This window comes from Tauraco erythrolophus, chromosome 17 (assembly GCF_009769465.1).
Source record: "Tauraco erythrolophus isolate bTauEry1 chromosome 17, bTauEry1.pri, whole genome shotgun sequence".
Taxonomy (NCBI): domain Eukaryota; kingdom Metazoa; phylum Chordata; class Aves; order Musophagiformes; family Musophagidae; genus Tauraco; species Tauraco erythrolophus.
In genome coordinates, this window is record NC_141481.1 from 17,065,507 (window position 1) to 17,086,584 (window position 21,078).

The 21,078-nt window shown below is 53.0% G+C and overlaps 1 protein-coding gene across 1 annotated transcript in view; it reads right to left on the bottom strand.

The window, feature by feature from the left end:
- Nucleotides 1-19,893, bottom strand: part of CAPN15 (calpain 15) — a 54,567-nt gene extending 34,674 nt beyond the window's left edge. The window contains 1 exon segment of the mRNA XM_086622086.1: nt 19,728-19,893. The gene's annotated coding sequence lies outside the window, so the exon portion shown is untranslated.
- Nucleotides 19,894-21,078: the final 1,185 nt, after the last annotated feature.

The following is a 21,078-nucleotide window of genomic DNA, read 5'->3' on the forward strand; positions in this document are numbered from 1 at the left end:
TTGCACCACATCAGAAGCCCACAACGCTCTCACCACCCCATCAAAGGTTCAACACAGGAACCCACACTTGGCCTCAGATTCAGTTTGGCATCACCATGCACTCTGAAAACTGTGGCTGTTTGGTTTCTCTTGCTTCTCAGAGACAGTGAGGAGGACTGGGTGGGTTATGTGGAGCTGGACAGGCCAGGAGCAGAGCAGAACAACGCCGTGCTGGGGCAGGCTGAGCCACACGATCACCCAGCACCCAACCTGCTCCTGCTGTTCATGCCCCATGCTCTAGAGCTACTGCCACCTTCACTGAGCCAGCAGCCCATCAGGCCAGCTCCTCGGCCATCAGGCAGGCAGGAATTACCAGGGAAGCCCCTACAAGATATACCGTACTCTGGAGACCTCTGGACGTGGTAATTGAGACCATAGTACTGTTTACTGCCTCGTAAAGATGACACGTACTTCAGTTAGTGCTTTGACAGCTGGCATCCAGAGGATGCTCCTGGCTTGAGCACGTGCAATTAACCCTCATGCGTCCACGTGCCACAGAGAAGCATCCTGCCATCACGATAACCCGCAGAGGACGTGCTGGGGCTCCTCCAACGGCTCAGCATCCCTTCCCTGCTGCAGGACACAGCGCTGCCTACCAAGGAGGGCAGCTCCTGCTCTCGTTTCAAGCTCCTGAACCTCTTCAAGTCACACATGACCTCATGAAGAGGTGTTGGATACCCTCAGCACACATGGTCCTCAAAGACAACCTGAAGGACATCACTTCCAAGCCAGGGACATGGGACAGAGAGGAGGGAAGAAGCGCACGTGCCCTGCCTGCAGCAGACTTCAACGCTGCACAAGACAGATGGGTCTTGTCAGCTGCTGTGCCCTCCCCACCACGTCACTACAGACAGCAGAACCTCCAACACAGGCGCTGAGCGAGCCAGGGGCTGCAGTGCCCACACCAGCATGCCCAGCAGATGCAAAGCATCTGAACATTTGCTGTAGGAAAACATAACCCAAGGAAGACGGGCTGTTGTGCCAAGCTTCGCTAGGAGATTCTCCAGGCGGGGTGCAAAGCAATGACGTGCCCAACGCACGTCACTGCATCTGCCACGGAGGCTGCCAGGCAAAAAAACCCACAAATGGCAGCGCCAATGATCAGCCCGTTCTGTGCCACAGGGTGCAACCTTGCAGCTCCTGCCAATAAATAAGTCAATCAATCAATCAATCAACCAATCAATCAAGCTTTTCCACATTTCAGAAGCAACAAGGGTTTCCAAATTTGACCCCCTCCACAGACAGACTCAACAGCTGGGGGATGAATCAGCAGGAGAAGCCTCAGCTCCTCAGCAGGGAAGATTAAAGAGGACCCACCGGCAACTGCTGGCTCAGGTCCAATGGGATGTCCCAGTGCTGCACAGGGCACGTGCCAGCCAACACCAGGGCTCTGAATAAAATGTGTCTCCTTCTTGGGGTCCCAAGGAATCAGGGGGGAAAATACATACAATGGCTGGAACCGCGTGTCTGGGGACAGAGCTGTGCTCTGCACTGCTCTGGGCAAGGGCAGGCGAGGCCCCTCCAGCTCCCAGCAAGCTGCCAACCTGGCAGCCTTCAAGCACCTGGAGCCCCAACTCTCATCCTCACCCCACGCACTGCCCCGACCCTCCTGCCGACGGTCCCACCGCCACCGGGAAAGGCTGCGGGCTGCGTTCGCACTTGACTTCCAAGTTTCCTTCTGCTCTGAACGTCCTGCTGCAGCCTCCTAAATGCCATCTGTACCGCAGGAGCAGCTTCCTTCTCTTCAGCTCAGTTCCTCGCACCTCCTCACCGTGACCTTCAGCACCAACCCCTCACAGGGATTCAGCGATGCTTGTGGGCACGGATGCCGCGAGATGCACCGGCTGGCACGGGCTGCCGGCTGCAACGCTGGGGCCTTGCCAGCGCCAGGCTGGCAGGGCGAGAAGCACGGGAAGGTACCCAAACCAAACAAAAGCCCGGGGCGGTTTGTCGAGGAGAGCGGCTGATACAGCACGGCTACCTGGGCGGGTTGCGGATCCCTGGGCAGGAACAGACAGACGCAGCTCCGGCTTGCCAAGTGCCAACAGATCCGACCGCAGCTTATCGTTCCTCTCCGTGCCCCTTGAACAACTGCCCTTCTGTTCGCCGGGGCGCCGCACCGGGGGAGCTGCTGCAGCCGAGGGAACAAAGGCCTGCAGAGCTCGGCCCGTACACGCTCCCCTCCGTCTCCTCCACGCACGAGCACCAGCCTCCAGCCGGGATGGGATCAAGGCAGCCTTTCAGCGGCACGGCCAGCTTGAGGGCAGGCGCCGGGAGAGGGGAGGCTGCAGCTCTGCCTTGTCTTCCTCTCTCCGTTTCTGAATCGCTTTAGTCGGAGACTAAAACCGGATTAAGTTACTGGTGGGAGAAATCCAGCCCGTGCCTTTTGCAGCAACCAGGACCTGATAATTTTGGAGGAAAGCAACGAGCTCCGGAACGAACCCGGGAAACGACTGGTCACTTGGCAGCACTGAGCAGCTCGGAGGGGAAGGCAGCTCCCTGCCCACCCCACCAGCAGAAAGCAGGAGGCTGCTCTCGCCCTCACCCCCCCTCTAAGCCCACGACGGCAGGAGCATGAGGTTGATGTAGGTGCATCTCCCTCCAGGACAGATGCTGGACAACACCAGGTGGATGGGATTGTGGTTCCCACTCTAGATCTAGATCATTTGTGTGACCCTGCGACAAAAATAAATAACCCCCCCACACACACACTTTCCTACATGTTCTCCTTCCTTGCAGCAGCTCAGCCAGGCTCCTGAACTTCCTGCTGCCATCACATCCATCCATCAGCTCCTGCTGGAGGACTGAGACTGCTCCACAGCTCCAGGCTACATGCGTGACACCCCTCAGGGGGGCAAGTGATTTGCCATAAAACACTAGTCCAAGCTCCTGCCTCTGCAGCCAAAAAAGGTCAGGAGAGCAATGGAGAAGGGTTGCTCTGGAAAAAAATCCCTGCTGTGGCTCCTCTTACTATTCCCTGCTCCTAAAAAATAATAATAAAAAAATTTATCACCTACCAATCCCTCTCCCACCCCACTCCCAACATACCGACATCTGGGAACACGCTTGCTCCAAACACAGCACCCAAGGGCTCTACCAGGCCCTCCTGCCATGCATTGCTGCAGCACAGAGTACCAGAGGTCGGCTTCCTTCATGGCAAAACCGCATCTCCAGGATCTCTTCCCGAAAGAGATGAAGAGCACGGGACCACGGATCTACACACAGCCAGAGCTGGATGCTAAACCCCTTCCTGAGAGGACCAAAGCAAAATTACCCAACAGCTGCACTTAGAGAAGGACCTGAACCTTCTTCCCTGGAGCAAGAGTGCTCAGCTACTGCAGTCAGGAGCACCCCAAAACCAGGTAAAAGTGCTGCTTTCCCTTCTAAAGGATGGCACTATCGTGGGAAAGATCCGCTGAGCTCTCCATGCTGTGACACCAACACTCCAGGCAAGGGGTTCAGGCACTTCTGTTTGCATTTTAGCCGACCTTGCTGCATCAGACGAGGACACAACTGACTCTGCCCTGGCTTTTGCCCTCTCTTTGGAGAGGGTAAGCAATCAGGACAGCTCTGTTACCTGCCCCTGTGGGAAATGGAGATGGGGAAGGTTAGGGGGCAGACAGGGCGCAAAGGGAGAGTTTGTTCAGGTACCTATCGAGAACTTTGGTCTCCACTACTCTGCGCCACCCTCCAAGTTCTTCACGGCTCCAGAGCCATAAACAGCCTCAATTTAAACAACTAGGAGGCTTTGTGAGCAAGCGGACCGCTGGAGCAGCCAGCATGGGAAGCGGACGGGCAGGACTGGAAGCCTCAGGCAGATGGAACAGCGTACCACGCTGCCAACGCCTTGGCACCGCATGCTTTCTTCAGCAAGACACTATTCCAGCTGCCGCGTGCTTTGGTGAGAACTGGCAAGCAAACAGTTACGGGCCCGATGTTCCCATCAAGCAGGTATCCACGACAACCTGCAGCATCATTACTCTACCAAATCCCAGCTGAACTTCCCTGTCACGACAACTTCCAGAGGGAGCACAACCCGCTCAGGGACGCATCCACCTCACTGCAGCACCTGGGGAACACGGGCTCCACACCGGTGTGATGAACAGGCGTGTCCTGAATACCAGAGCTGATGTTAGTACCCCTGTGGTTTGGAAGAGCGGTCCCTATCTCCCTCCTCATCCCTCCTCAGGGGATTTAGAGTCAGATCAGATTTTTTGCTGTTTCCAGCTTTTTCACAGCCACACACATCTCTGTTCTTTGCACGGAGGCTTGGAGGGGAGTTGGACCAGCTGGACCCCAGGTCCCTTCCAACCTCAACCAGTCTGTGATTCTTTCAAGGTGCAAAATCAGCTCTCTGAGCACATCCAAATCCAAGCAGGTTGCTGATAAAACCCAGGGAGCCGTGCCTGTCCCAGCCCACAGCCCCAACCCCAGCTCTCTCGGGGTGGCTGTACGCCAAAGAGCACGGACACTGGCCAGCCAATGCTGTCAGACCTCCTGAGGGTGATGCCCAACCTGAAGTCCGATGACAGAAAACAGAAGCAGGGGAACGCTGCAGAGTCACCTGACGCTTCACCAGTAGCTTTTCTTGGCTTTAATGGCTTTAAACTGAAAGAGGGGAGATTTCGATGAGATCTAAGGAAGAAAATTTTTATATTGAGGGTGGTGAGGCAGTGGAACAGGTTGCCCAGAGAAGATGTGGCTGCCCCAACCCTGGAAGTGTTCAGGGCCAGGTTGGACGAGGCTTTGAGCAACCTGGTGTAGTGGAAGGTGTCCCTGCCCATGGCAGGGCGGTTGGAACTAGATCTTTGAGGTCACTTCCAATCCAAACCATTCTATGATTCTATGATTCTTCTCAGACATCTCAGTTCTCCTCTGGGCCTTGGTTTCCCCAACGAGAAACATGTCCTCCAGACAGCAGTTCTGCTTCTGCTGCACTCGGAGGTGAAGTGCCACAACACAGGAGGGGGGAAAGGAGCTGCATTTCCCCTCCACATGGCTCCCTGCCACTCGTTGGTATGTCAGTGTCCCCTTATTAACATCTCCACCAGCCTCGAGATGGCTCAAAGCCCCTGAGATGGGACTGCGTGATGCTACCCAGCAGTTCTGACTTGTCGCTTTTCGTGTATTTAAGTCACGGGGTCCAAACACGTCAAGGTGCCGGACGTCTCGCTCTGGGTTTCTCTCCAGAAGCAAGTGGTGCTTCTGGGGAGCAGGGTGGGGGTACAGCAAGTGCCCTCCCACCAGCTGCCAACAACAAAAGCAGGCATCCTCATCACTTCCCTTTAAAAGCAGAGATTTATGTATTTTTAGTATTTTAAAAAAAAAAAAAAGAGTTTGTTCCTCCCTCCACAGTTACTGAGGTCCAGAGGTTTTTCATTCCAAAGAGGCTTTTATAGCAAAATACGAAGCTTTTGCAGAAGGCTGTGGGAAACTCCAGAAAATGCATATTCTCTGGAAAAGGAAGGAGCTCATAGAGCTTCAGCCAAACAAAGCGGTGGGCAGAGACACTGAGATTCAGCTGCACAGATCTTGCAACACTTTCCCCAAAAGGCCTCTTCTGAGCGGAGCGAACTCGAGCAGGTCTCAGTTCTCAGCAGGACCCTGTTGTCCCTCTTTACAAGTCGTGGGGAACAACAACTAGATGAACAGAAACACTCTGTTAAACCTCATCTGGGAGACAGTCCAGTGCCCTAAGTCCTTCCTGACACCTTACAGATGTGGAAGGACGCACATTGGAGAGGTACCATCACCAGTTCCAGCAGCAGCAGGAGAAGCCACCATGAGCCCAGGGCTCCCAAACCACTCAACTGCACCAGCAGCAGCGACGGGGCTACGTCCCACTGCCAGCACCTGGACTCATGGCACTGCACCTCACTGCTCTCAGCTTCCTGAAGGGTTTGGCACGTCACAGAGCTCGGCCACGATGGGTCTGCAGGCTCAGCTGAACGCTCTCATCCAACAACAGCCCAGGCCAAACACCTTTGACTGTACAAACAAGGAGGACTTGCAACTACGCCAGAATTTGTGTAGCTACACACAGCTACCAGGGACATACAACACTTGGTACCTCTAGTCTTTAAGTAGCTCTGTCCTCCTGGCACCCTGGGGAAGGCAGGGGCATGCTCCTGTTTAAAAGCTGGGATGCTGACCTGTAGAAAGAGACGGTGCAGCCTGGCCCAGAAGAGACCAGGGACTCAAATCTGGATGTCACACATCCACTGCTTCCATCATGAGGACCCTTCTTCTTCTCCCTGTATCCATCTGTCTTCAGCACACAGGGTACTCCAGACCACCCAGCCTTACCCAGGCAACAGGAGAACTGTAACCTCCTCCCTGCTTCTAAAAATCTCAAAAGCCAATTGGCACGGATTTCTTCCCCTACTTCCACCCCACCGTGAGGGAAGCCTCCCCCAATTCCCCCATCAAGTACACACCAAAGTCACTTGTGAAGTACTCGCATCCCTGTTTTCCTGCCAAGGAAGGTCTGTGTTCATCCCTGAGACAGACCAGAGCAGGCTTGGCTCCGTGCCGCTCTAGAGCAGCCAAAGCATTATCAGCTCTGAAGGTGGCCGCAGGCAGGGACAGGAAATCAGCAGGAAAAGCAAAGCCTATCCCAGAACTCCTGTCCAGCCTCAAATTGACTCCCCAGTACTCCAGTTCCTTCCTGCACTACAGGACTCCAGAGACGAGGATGTTCAGAGGCAGGGCTACCTACCCTGACTCGTTCTATTGACTGACTTCATTTTTTTTAAAGGAATATATTTATCTGCTCCTCTCTGGAAACCAATCATCCCCTGCTTCTTCCCCCTGTTGTTTCACCCGTCTCGCCATGGGAACCGCAGGTTCTTCGATGCCCAACAGCCTGGTGATCTCAGCAGGTCTTTTGAACCCGCTTCCATAATCGCTGCCTAAAGCGAGTTCTTCCCACGCAACGCGCTGCTCAGTGAATCATGGCCAGTCATTTTCCTGTCTCCAGGAACCACGCGGCACTGAGCCGGGATGAGTTCCCTTCTGCCTTTAGCAGGGGAAATACATAATTATCAGAAAAACTACTCCTGTCCTAACAGGACACTGCCTTTATCTGCACCGAGACCGGCAGTTCCTGTTCTTGCCCCAACATCCGCTCCACCACGAAGGCTGGTTGAGCAGGAAATGTGTTTCCACGTGTCAAGACTTCGCTTAGTTTCTCAAGCTCCTCCAAGCTACAGACTTCGAATCATGAGCAGTCTCAGCTGGCACACGAGGCTGCAGAGACACAACCTTCTCGGTGCCCGGTGCCAGCTTTGCACTGGAAGCTCCTAAATCTTGGAGCTGGCTGCACACGGGCGTAACCAGGGTATTCATCTGTGAGCCACCGACACCTTCCCCATCTCTTCAAGGCAACTGGGGAAAGAGCAGCAGTCTGGAAGGAATAATCCTGCAGGAAGGACCCAGCTCTGCTCACAGGATTCCTCCAAACTAGAGGAGACAAACCTACACGGCACAGACCGCCGACCACAACTGCGGGCCACCCGCAAAGGTTGGCTCACACAGCAATAGATGTTGGGAACTGCACAAAATTGCCTTTTTAAAGGCCTCTTGGGCATTGCTAGGGACTCAAGCCCACGATTGAGAGCAAAGACAACAGCTAATTGGTTTCACACCATTATCAGCTCAAGAAAACCCAAGACAAGGCTACGAGGAGCACAGCGTGGCATCGCTTGCCCCGGAGTCTCCCGGAGTCGTGCACCAGACACCGTGAAGCAGATTCTGGGACTCGCAGCGGCAGCAGAAAGGCAAAAAAAACAAGGACTACACGACAGATACTACATGACCATCACAGCAAATGCCTCCAGTGGAAAGCCATGACAGCTCGGGGACACTCAGAAGCAAGCAGCTATTCCTAAAAAACTAGCGGATCCAATCAGACTCAAGCAAGTACAAACACCCAGCCAAGGCTGGAATCTACACAAAGCAGGCATTAGGCAAAGGCTCAAATATTATTAGCACAAAACACGGCAGCCTCTGCAGCCAAGCCCCCAGGCAGAGGATTTTTCGATGCTTTTGACATACCTCTCAACCTGTCAGAGACGGAATGCAGGACACCAGCCCTCCAACGTGAAGAAAAATTCCTCACTGCAAGCGGCTGATGGGGAAGGGGCAGAGGCAACGACTCCTCAGACACGTTCCAGGTGGGGATTTCATCGAGCAGGGACAGAAACTGAGGGTTGGAAACACTGAGCTCTTTTTCAGAGTAATTCTGGTTTGGTGTGTTTCCTTCCCCTGGATCTGGTATTCAAAGCGTTTCCCTGCTTTTGCATGAAAACAGCTTCTCTCGCTCCAAATTTTGAGTCCAGAAACTCTTGCTACTTACGGCCACCCAACCTGGAGTCACAATCCTCCATCTGTCGCACCTACAGTGTAGTTGGGAGGCCAGAAAGAAGAGGAGCCACAGGAACATGGCAAACTGGTTAAGGGAACTGAGATCCCGTTCCCGGGCAGCCGCCTGCACAATTTAGGCGAGTGAGGAAGAGCTGGGATGAGTCCTGCAGTCTATTCCGCAGGAGACACCAGCAGCCGTGTAAAAAGGAGGTGGCTTGGCACCGCTCAAACCGGTGGAAATTCAGCTCTAGCTTTCACGAGGATTTGCACGGAGCCTCTGAACGCAGGGACCTGACACCCGACAGGATGCGAAGCGACTCACTTCCCAAATGCACTGCCCCGGATTCAAGCTGAGAGGTAAGCAGGTAAGCAGGCTCCTTCCCCTCCTCCTTACCTTCGCACCCGGTGGTGTAAATGCTGATGCTGCCGCGTTATAAGGGCACTTTCCCACACGGGGCCACTGTGACTACTCCTATACCAGCTCACGGCTGGGTGCCCCGGGTAGGGTGTGCTACTGAAGCCATGGTCCGACTCCGTCTCCGCGGCCAGCGATGAGGCAGAGCTCCCCATGGTTCCCCCCTACCCAGGCCACGCTGAGATTTATCCTAGGTTAGGTCCAAGCCAGTGGCACGGGTAGTTCGGGTGGAACAGGCGAGGTGCTGCGGCATGGGCTGCTGTAAAGATCCCAACACACTGGAGAAAGGAAGGTCGGTTCTGATCAAGAGTTAAAAACAAACAAACAAACAAACAAAACAAAAGAGAAAGGGGAAAGAAAGGAAAGAAAAAGAGAGAAAGATAAGGTGTGATTTAAGCAACAACCCTCCATTTTCAGAAGCCTATTAATGCATGCTCTGACCAGGACCCCCATCCCAGCACTAACTGGGATGGGAAGGGGTCGTGTCACTGCATCCAGCTGTTGCTGCCCAGAGATGGGGAGTACAGGGGCTGTAGAAGAGGCTCTCCCCAGTTAAGCACCAGGAGTTCCCAGGCTCGGGGCAGCAGCCCGACTAGTGGAGGAAAGCCCACCAGAGCCCAGAAAAAAGCCCTTGGCACCATGGTAGAGCAGCAGCGAAGGGGACGAGCTCCCTCAGAGCCCAAACCAGTGGCCCTTGGGAACCACACACACAAAAAGGTCATTCTGAAAGCTCCAGGCTCTGACTGGCACACCAGGCTTCCAGTTACCTCAGCTATGAGGAGTACAATTTGATGGCTTGTACGCAGTGAAGAAACGTTATTTTTCTTGTATGTAAAATGAAACATGCCTCTTTTCCTGTTCCCCACTAACACCACAGTATGGCTGAAAACGGACAGACTGGGGATCTGCAGGAGTATGTTTTCTGTCACTGTTTCACACACAGCCAAGAAATACTTTCAGCTCACACCAACTTTTAGCTGATACTGAGCACCCCCCTACCCACAGAAGCAGGTCTGGGGCTTTAACTGTTCTTCCTTTTCTCCCTCTGTCTTTCCTGCTTTTTAAAATACATTCTTAGAGTATCCTTACGGTTAAATCCCAGAAACGTTTCATGTCCTCTGGTATGCAAAGTTTAAACACACACGTCTTGCCTTAAAGGAAAAAGGCACGGCAATCTGGATGCGTGTCAGGAGGAACGGATCAAGGGAACGTTTTTTAACAGAGCAAAAAAAGAAGAAACGAGGGAGAAGAAAAAAAAAAATGAGCACAGCTGAGCGTATTCAATTACCCACCAGGATTTAACGAGATGAATGAACTGTAGAAAGACCTTTGCGAGGAAACTACTTTGTGCAGTAAAAAGCCTGAAACAAAGACTCCTAAAATACAGTTTTTCAATCCCAGGATTGTTCTAAGGGATCAAGAAAGGCCTCGATAGATAACAGACTCTTGAATGTGGCAGCTCAAGGAGCAGGTGCAGTTTTGCTACGAGCTTAATACCGGAACGTGCCTGCATTAGGCCATTAGCTGGAGAACGTTAACTGCTCGGTCGTGGTCTTTTCTCTGGACTAATAAAATAAAACTGAAAAAAAAGCCAAATTACCCAATATTTCCTACCTTGATTTCCTCGTTTTAATTGGTCTGCCTAACTGCTGTGCATCAGCCAACGCATCCCCACACTCTGCTTCCCGCTACCTGCCTAACAGCGAGATTTCCTTGATTTTTGCAGATCCAGCCAAAATGGATCCCTGGCGCTTCCCCTCTCGTTTCCTGCTATTCAAGCAGTTAATTTGTAACAAATCTGATTTTCTGGCTAAATGAAAGCCATCTGATGTGAGGGAAAGTATTTCCAAGTTATCACCAGCTCAAGCCTAACTGGAGACACCAGTTGTCCCAGCCTACGGTGCCTCCGGCTTTTCAACCACGTCCCTCGACGCTGCCCCGTCAGTGCTCCAGCAGCCGTGCCGCACGGCAGCGGCAAAGGCACCGGGCGTGCAACGAAGAGACCTGCCAGAAGAAGAAACTCACTCTTTCACCTCCAGACTCGGTTTCCACCGTGACAAAGTAAGTAAATAAAGGTAAGATGGGCAGAAACACAGCCCCGTACCGTTCCCCGCAGGCTGACCGCAGCAGAAGGCAGGATGCTCAGTTAGCTAAGAGCCTCTTTCCCCTCCAACACAGCTAAACTGCCCTAAATAAAGCAGTTCCACGGGCTGGTTCGAGACCACTTCCTCAGCCGACTCTCAAGCTGGAAAAGCACAACCCTTTGCTTCCTCCTCCTCCTCCTCCTCCGCACGGAAACGCCAGTTTTAGCTCACCACAACAGGCGACAGACATGCCTGCTGCCCGCATTCCTGCCGGCTGCCGTCCTCCTCTGCCAGGTCCGCACCGGGGAGCCCAAGGCGAGCGCGGCGCGGGCAGAGGGCAGGCTGGCAGCCCTGCTTTAAAGCGGTGCCGTGAAAGCCCGCGGCGGGTGGAGCCGGCGAGAGGAAGGGATCTATAAATAGGTGGAGGATAACCCGGCTAAGTCGGAGTGATCTCCGAGACTGTCTGGTCTAAGTGGGCTGCTTGGCTGCGAGCGGCGCGTGAAATCGGATTTCTCCAGGCAAAGCGGTAAATCCTTTTCTTCAGGGTCACCCCTCACGCCAGGTGAGAGTGGCCAATGAGCGATATTTAGGGGGGAATGTTGGCCGAAGGAGGGGAGAGGGCGAACCTGTTGGAAAAGAGGAGGAGCAGCAGCACTACGGCTCGATGCAAAGCACGTACGTGCTCGCCACGACGAGCCAGAAAACGCCTTTGGCCAACATTAAGCAAATGAAGAGCCAGCAAAAAAAAGTAAAGGTGAGGATGAAAACTACACCCGAGCAAGGGAAGGGGTCAATTAAAGAAGCCTACGAAGAAGGAAGCACTCAGCCTTATTTTTGAGGAACCTCTCCCACCAGGCAGGGAGATGCCCCAGGAGATGCCCCGCACACACATCGCCCACGCTGAACACGGGAGGCTTCAGCTGCAGAAGGGGAGCAAACTGCCAGGAGCTCCTCTGCCTTGGTAGGAGGGAGCAGGATTTTCCTCTTAATTAATAAAGCATTGCTTCCACCCATCTAATCAGGAGAGGAAGCAACAACGTGAACAGATTGAAGTGTCTTGAGAAGGGTGGATCTCACTCATGGAAATTAACAGTTAAGCACCTTAGCAAGATGCTGGGTTTGGATTTTGGTTTTTTTGGCCCCTGCAGCTGCAATAATTACCAGGTTGTAACTGTCAGTGCTCAACTGCTCCCAAAATATCGCTTGCAAAATAAAACCCAATTTGATCTTTCCGACTCCAAACCACTCACACTCACTTACCCTGATCTGTCGCACGTCAGGCAGACCTTTCCTCAAACTGCCCCACCAGCACCCTGAGCAGCAGGCACTTACGACGACTTTAAGACGGCAAAGCTTTCCCATGGAGGTTCCTCCTGCTGCCAGGACAGCCGAGCAGTCGCCTGGATGCTTCCAGATAGACCCTATTCCTCCCCACCAGTCAGCAGCCCTGACCCTTTGGGCCTCAGCTCTTCTGTCACACCACCCAAAGCCAAGCAGGCAGGAAGGGTGGGGATGTGGGTCTGCCCAACCCCCTTTCCTTCCCTCTGGCTCCAAAGTAGGTTTTGGCTCTGAAGAGAGCAAAAAAAAAAAGAAAAAAGGGAACTAACCCACGTGTGTCAATGTATCTAGGAAGCTGCAGGATCAACTTTTCCTAGGATCCTCCTAGGATCAATCCCAAGGTCTTCCCTTTGGGATGCAGCAGGAAGAAGAGCCAGAGGTCCCTGGAGCTGCTCCAGCCCACTGCGGATGCCAGTGAGGCAGACTGACCCCAGCCTGTCCCACGTGCAGAAGCCCCTTCCTTGTGACAGGATATCCCCCACGCTCCTTTTCTTATTAATTTATTCACCTATGCAGCACAAGCCAGCTCAGCTCCTGCCTGAATTTTCCAGCCTCTCTTGGTTCTCAGCATCCCAGACTCAGGGACAAGACTTTGCCACTTCATTAGTTTTCTCCACTCCTCCAATCTCTAGATAAAGTCACCTCTGAGCCACTGCCTTGCTCCAGGAAAGATCCAGGAATGAAAACGCAGCCACTCCGCACACCAGATCAAGGTGCTGGGCCAGCAGCTGGCCCAGGAGAAGGCACATCGTGTACGTGGGGCAAAAACATCCCTCAAAGCTGTGCCACGAGGAAGCCACACAGCAAGGAGGCTTTCTTCTAGGACTGAAGCTGCAAGTACCAGTCCTTCCTTCTGCTGTGTGAGCTCTTCTGCCTGGGGCTGACTAAGACAGGCTGGGACCTGGTACCACCCTCAACAGCGAAGGAGGAGCGCTCTGCTCTCACTCACATGCAACCTGCTGCCTTCAGGGAGAAATAAGGGTTCCTGGAGAGCTTTGAAGGTCCAGTTCCCACGCACAGCCCTGGCAGGAGCAGCCTCCTCTCTGGGGACTGCAGGACGTAACTCTCACATCCTAAACACAAAGTAGTTCAGGGGCAGATGAGTGCAGCTGGAGGAGCTGGGGTTGGCTTGGAGCATCAAGCTGGAGACCACTTCCTACATCATGAAGACATGGCTCTCTACCAGTCTTGCCACCATGCATAAGAGGAGATCTCCTCACCTACCGCCAAAGTAGGCACACACTCACAGGGTAAGCAGGGAACAGCGTGCAGGGATGGGTAAGGTACACAGTAGGAGACACGTCAGCGTGAGAGAGTTATAAAGCCACACAGGAGGTCAGGCACAGGACAACAAAAGAAGGACACAGGGTGGAGGCCCGATAGACTGTCATGCCAACCAAGCAAGGAAAAGAAGCTCAACCATTTGCATGCACAGCAAGTGATACAGCCAGGCTCCCAGCTCCACAAGGCAGGGGGGCAGAACTCAGGACGTGCCAAGCCAGGTACTGGCACCAAGCAGAGTTGACTTGTATTCACCAGGCTGAGATGACCCTGATAAAAGAAGTAACCCCAGGGGAGGAAGGATGAGCGACCTCTCTTCTTCCACAGGGCAGGGGGGAAAGAACAGGCAAGCAACAAGACATCCACCTCAGAGAGATGCAGGACAGATTGAAACCCAAGATGCTAAACAGCGACCCAATGAGAGCTCTACGGCTCAAGGGCAGCAAGAGCTCCATCATCACCGGCGGGACTCAAACTAGAATGCTCCATGCTGAGCAGGTGTCTTGCACAAAGGTGGTGTCTTGGTGACAAGAAACAAAGTTTTGCTGCTTTTTCTTCCTGCCAGCACTACAAGGCAGCCCGAGCGCTGCAGTCTTAGCAGGAAATTAAGGTGTCGGCAAGTTCCAGTTCCTTGCAAAGCTTCTGCTGGGGAGGGGTGGGAAGGTACCTCCAAGGACAGACCGAGGCGAAGGTATAACTGGAAGGACAGGCCAGCGGCTGGCACACTCAACTGGGATGTGGGAGGCTTTTTCAGCCCTCATGCTCTACCGCAGAGCTTCCCGTGTGGCTCGGGGCACAGTCCCGGGACTCAGAAAGCACTGCCTTACCTCCCAGGGCCAAGCAGGGTTCCCCTTCCCAAGGCACCAGGACTGCAGGCAGCACGCAAGCACTGCAAATGGGAGGACAGGGAAGTGGAGAGAAGGGTAAAACTTACCCACCCAATGTTTGGGATGGGGCAGCAGGGCTCCAAGAGGAGAGGCGAGTCAGATGTTCTGGCCTTAGAGGAAATCCAAGGGACTGGAAGCTGCAAATGAGCTATTTTCCAATAGCTACTTGCACAGATATCATTAGATGAAATTAGCTGCCTGGTAACAGATTTCCAGATGGGCTATTAATGAGGTAACAAGATAATTTAACCTGGAGTCCTAGACCAGCACAGAACAGGACCTCACGCTTCATGCTACGCTTTAGCAAAGCCCAGAGCAGCAGCACATCTTTCTGGCCACGGACATTAACATGCAAAGGCAAGCTTGAGGATCTTTACCTTCTTTCAGCTGCCTCGAAACTGGTTCTGACCCGACTCTAACACAGAAGAAACTCATACACAGCAGCTGAGTTGGGCTGAGCTGCATTTAATGCCCAGCACTGACTCTTCATAAGTATGCAGGCAGAGGAAGAGGTGTCCAAAGCCTGAAGCAAAGATTGACAGGAAAAGGAGATTTATTGTAGAGCCAGCTTAGCCACAAAGCAACTAGCATCAAAGTCTGAAAAAAGTTTCCCCTTCTCTCTTGCACAGGACACCGTAAACCAGTTGATAGATTATCCAGTGAGCTACTGGAAATCTATCACGGTCACTTTGAGAGAGAGGATTACACAGATTTGAATGGGCAATCAACATCTTAATTACAAGCTACAGGGAGAAAAAGAGGGAGAAGCAGTGGACAGGAAAGTTTCTTCGAAGTAAGGGTTAACTTCAAAACCCATCTCCATTGTCAACGGAAGAGCAGAGGAAGGTCCTTTTCTGAAAAAGCATGAAAACGGCCACACAGGCACTGCAAGAAAGGTCTGAATGGACACACATTTAAAAAAAACCACACCACAATCACAACCAAATCTCTAAAACCCCAGTGCTCCATTAAGTCAATTAACATCGCTTCAATGAAGTGCAACCAGCCGCTGTATCCTCCAGTTTACCAGGCAATTGTGGCTGACTTTCCCAGTGCAGCGTTAACAACAGCCTGTGTGGGCTGGCACGGTTCGGCTCATTAGCAACACGGCCCTAATGCCACAGAAAGACAGACAAGGGCAAGAAACAAAGCAAGACAAGCCACAGCATCCAAGCTTGGGAAGCTTTACCAGCAGATCGAATTTCCAGATCTTTTCCTCCCTGTGTTTATAATCCTCGTAGCAGAGTTCTGTCATCCTACTCAGCCCACAGACTGCCCCAGCTACGGAGCGTGCCAGGCTGAAGCATTGCCTCGACAGACTGCCTGCTGAGACCAGTTGCAATATAAAACCAGGAAGCTTTTACTTGCCTGCTACCAATATGCTGTAGATTTAATGGGAAGCAGCGTAAGCAGGGACGCTTTGCAGGAAGAACACACACACGGGACTCTTGCCAGGAAAAATGCATCGTGAGTAACACATGTGCTCTTAGTTTCCTCTTTTTTTTTTCTGAAAGGTTTAACTGCACTCTGGGCTACCCAGCAGCAATACAACATTTTTTTCCCCCCCTTTCTCACTTACAGCAGAGTGTTGATTGGTAAACAGCAGATCTTCCTGTCTGAGGCTGTGCCAGCCTGTGCAGAACAGAACTGTTGTTATTGCACATTCACAGCTAGAGATAAACATGAATAAGAGCCATGAGTAAGAGCCAGGCACTGGCTCTTCAATACATTGCTTTATCAGGTTCACCTTGATTCAACTGCTTCTGACAACATCTCTCCCTCCTGAAGGGGCAGGATGGCACAAGTAGCAAGGACAAACATTTAAAAAGAAGACAGAAGTGACGGCAGCGCAAAAAGTGCTCTTCTGCGCTCACCAACTGCGCAGCTCAGAACTCCAGCGGCACTTAGAACCTCAAAAGCACAACACGGAAATCAACGGGCCCAGCAAAACCAACCTCCCAAAAAGAAGCAATGGAAAAACAAAGTAGCTTTCCACACATTTCTCAGGACAAGCCTGCATCGAGAGCCATGACTGGTGCAGGACATAAAGGTTACAGCGAACCAGGGAAGGAAAAAAAATCTGCAAGTCATCTCTCATCTGCAAGATGACACTCTGCAACGGCACAAGTACGATAAACCAGCCCAGGAAAACTGGATACTGGAAGTCAGAGGAGGGTTTCTAACCTTTCAAAGAGCAGATCTCTGGACCAGTTGCTCCAGAAGCACTGGGGGAAAAAAGCACAGAGTTAGCTCCAACAATTAGTTCCTGGACAAGTTCATGACCTGCACAAGATGACTGTCTTCAGCAGTAGGGAACTGGACTTGATGACCCAGGAAGTCCCTCCCAATCACTCAGCGAGCTGAATTCATAGAGTCCATAGGAGCACAAACACGAGGTCATACCCAAAAGGACATCAGGGATTGTATCTTCAGATCATGCTAAGCTGAGAGATAAGCAGATGGAGAGCTGGCCACTGCAGAAGGGAGGGGAAGAGAGATGCAGCAAGAAGTGGAGTCTCACAGCCAGTGAAAACTCAGGGCACGGACTTGGAAAGCAAAGTCTCAAAGACAGGAGGTGGAGGAGATGTCCCCTGAGCACACTGTCCCCAGACACTCCAGCTGCAGCTTTAATTCTAACACAGATTAGACAGACAGTACATAGGTAAGTCATCCAAGGCACATCCAGCTGCATCCCTTGCTAGAGACAGCTCCCAGTTCTCACTGCACCGCCCTGTCCAGAGCCACACGGACCCTTCACACAAGGGCAGCAGTACCTGGGTGTCTCCTTCTGCCACTTTTACACAGTTTGGCCTTTTCTGGCTGTAATCAGGCACGGCATCCCAATTTCCAACCAACTGGCCTAGATTTAAACCACCACATCCCTGGCTGTGCCTCAGGCAAGTGCAGAGGCAGGATACACCTGACAGACAACAGTGGCATTGGCATTTCCATCAAGAACGACCAGGAGACGAAAGCACGAGGATCACCCAGAACTGCACACGAGGCTGCCTGCCACCTTCTCTGCGAGCACAGGGAACCAGGAGAGCACAGGGCAGGTGGGACAGGGAGAACAAAACCTAGAGGGGGCAAGTCCAGAGCTGCTGGAGCGGGTCCAGAGGAGGCCACGAAGATGATGCAAGGGCTGGAGCACCTCTGCTATGGAGACAGGCTGAGAGAGTTGGGGCTGTTCAGCCTGGAGAAGAGAAGGCTCTGGGGTGATCTTATTGCAGCCTTCCAGTACTTAGAGGGGGCCTACAGGAAAGCTGGAGAGGGACTTTTTACAAGGGCATGAAGTGATAGGACAAGGTGCAATGGCTTTAAACTGAAAGAGGGCAGATTTAGATTAGATCTAAGGAAGAAATTTTTCACTCAGAGGGTGGTGAGGCACTGGAACAGGTTGCCCAGAGAAGCTGTGGCTGCCCCATCCCTGGAGGTGTTCAAGGCCAGGTTGGATGAGGCTTTGGGCAACCTAACCTTGTGGAAGGTGTCCCTGCCCGTGGCAGGGGGGTTGGAACTAGATGATCTTTGAGGTCCTTTCCAACCCAAACCATTCTATGGTTCTATAATTCTAAGAAGGTACCTCCTCTTCTAGCACAGCTCAGTGCAACAGCCTGATGGAGAAGCATCACATTACTGTTCACCCCCCTCCACCTCCAGATTACGCCTGTACTCTGTCCTGGGCCATCCTAAAAACCACATGAACCCTTCCGCGCACTGATGCCGTAGCCACGCCACTATTTCTGTTAGAAGACAATATTGTAATTGAAATTATATCACTGGAATAACGCCTGGTACGACTGCAGTGACAGAGATACTGACACCGCGGTGATACTCCCCGTTCCTCACCGGAGCAGCTACAGTGGCTCCCTGTCTCTGGCACAAGTGGCTCCTCCTCGGCTACACCAGTACAGCTGAAACTGCAGGATGTGTTCAATTACACAACGCCTTAAGCAATATTTGCCCACGAGAGCAGTTATTTGAACAAATATAATGATCACATGAGGAAAACGCCATACTCTGAGATGAGAGGGCTGAAACATAACGCAGATGCTTTGAGTAAGAAGCTGCTCTTGCTGCAGCAAAGCCAGCCCTAACGGGCCGCCCAACACGCCTCCCCGCACGGCGACGGAGCTGGCCTCTTAACCAAGAGCAGCTGGCTGCATCCTGAACCCACGTTAACCCAAACAGGCAGATGGAGAGGGGATCACATTACAGGAGTCGCTCTCGAATGCCTCGCAGGACACATCCAGCTGCCTTCGCCTCCCGTGGTGTTACAGACCCTCAGCCTTCCCTCCACCAGGCTCTGCTTCCTAAAGAATCCGGCGCGGCAAGGTCAGGCAACAGGAACAAGGGCTTTGCACGCCTGCAGTAGCATTCACAAGACACTCCAAGGCTGCAGCAAAACGGATCCAAGAGCAGGAACGTTGCTTCATCCCTCTCCCAGCAGAGAGCTGGCCATGGTGCAGACCTCAGCCAAGCCCTGCCTGGTGACAGTCCCCACTCAAAGACCAGCACACCCATGGCCTGGCTTCATTGACCCCAAACTGTGAGAGACACCTGCAGACTTTCTGCTGAGGATGGACACCAGAGCCACACTGAGACTCCAGCTAGCCCATAGGCACCTAGGCAGAGCAGATCAGCCAACACACAGCACGTTAGTGTCTGTTTGATTAATCCAAAGCCCTGGCCTGGATAAGGCCACATCAGCCAGTCCTTGCTTCAACGCAAGGACAACACCATCAGCAGACACCGCAAGTGCATCCTGCAGGTTCAAGCTCAGACTAGTTTCCCACCAGCTCGTCCTGTCTCTGCAGAGCACGCTCGGAATCGCCAGGCTGAAAGCAGCCCAGCCACGTAAGGCACAACAGTTACCTCTGTCCCAGTCCTGGGCTGGGAACTGCCACAGCCCTGTGGTTACTGCAGGCAACGCAATGCAGAGTTTCTTAGAGTAATTTATTTTCCTGCCCTTGTGCTGCCTCAAACACAGCCTGGGACAGCCATGCCAATTCCACAGCTTGAGATTGTGAGGTCCTGCAAGACCCCACATTTCCTCTTCCACTCCTGCAGTTTCTTCTTCGCCATGAGGAAACCAGGGGACACCAGTATCCCCACCCTAAGAGCACGTAGCCTTCACACAGACAGCGAGGAGAGGGGAACGCCCAGAGAAGGTGTCAAAACAAGGCAGACAGACACGAACGAGAGGCGTGGGCGACAAGAAGCAGGGTAACCGCGCTTACAAACTGGAGGAAAAAAAGTCTTTTTCCTTTCAGCCCCTCCCAGCCTGGTCCAGAGCCACGAGCAGTCAGAAAAGCCTCTCACCCAACACGGTTTCTGCTCTGCAGGTGCAATGCCCAGTCGGTGTGAAGTCAGCCTGGGGTCCCCGGGATCGAGCGGCTGCTGTTGGCACCAGCTGAGCGGCCCGCTGTGCGGAGCATGCTAGATGGTGTCTGCACGGAGCCCAGCCTGCTGGAAGGAGCGGCTGCACCAAGCTGGCGAACAGAGAGGAAAGAAAAGCACGTAAGAATAAACGGCTGCGGAGACCCGGGGCTGATCAGCGTCGCACCAGCACGCGCAACCAACCTCACATTTTAGGTCACTCAGTCAGCATCCACTTGAACAACAGCTCTTGGAAGGGTCAGTGCTGCCCGCGGCATCCGGCTGGCGATGGGCTGGAGCTCGGTCCCGCCTGGAGACAGGAACCGGTCTGCTTTTGGGTCGACTCAGATTCTTCACTCGTGGTTTTGGTACCTTTGGTGGTGACTTCACAGTTCTGCTCCCACCACTGGCCTTACTCTCTCCGACGGCGGCTGCTGCTTGGCATTCTGGTGCGAGCTGTTGTCGTACCAGGTAAGGCAACACCTCACAAGCACAGCGGGATCTTAACGATGAGGATTCCAGGCAGCTCCCGACAATTAGCAACAGGGCAGGATCTCCCAAGGGGTCTGGATGTGAAGGCAGAGATGTCTGGAGGGGCACACTGCCTGAATGTTCAAATACAGAAACAGATGGTAATTACTCCGCGTGGCCAGGACATCGTTAGCAGCTACAGCTACTGGAAATTCAAAAGTGCAAATGCCTTTGATGATGTCAAACGTGCCCATCCCACTCCCGGAAGGCACGACGTTTGAATACTTGCCTCGGCAAACCTCCCTCCCTCCTCCAAGACACTTCCCCTTCCCCCTTCCCATTCTCTGCTCTCGACACAACCTGTTTTCATGAAATTCATACTTTGTGAAAGTGCTGTCTCCTTTGGGACAGGCTTTTATCAGACAGAGGCAACAAGAACCCTCGTCCATGACTGTCTGGCTCACCAGCACACTCACTTTCTCTGTTTTAGATGGGGAGGGAGCAAAAAAAGGCAAATAAGGATTCAGCCAGAACAATGTGATCACTGAGCCTCTTTGGGAGCACAGCAGAGGCACGCGAGAGCCACAGACCCGGTTCCGCCCCCACCACCTCGACCACTCTCCCCACAGCCGCACCGTCAGGCGCAGTATGATGCCCCTGCCGTAGGTTATGGTGAATTCACAAAGAGCTTTTCTCTTCCAGCACTCTGCACCACGAAGATTTCCAGGTGGTGGGGAAAACATGACCTGTGGATGCCTGCTGCTAATGGAATCAAACCAGCACATGGAGAACGTTACAGAGTGGGCAAGAGACACCACTCCGG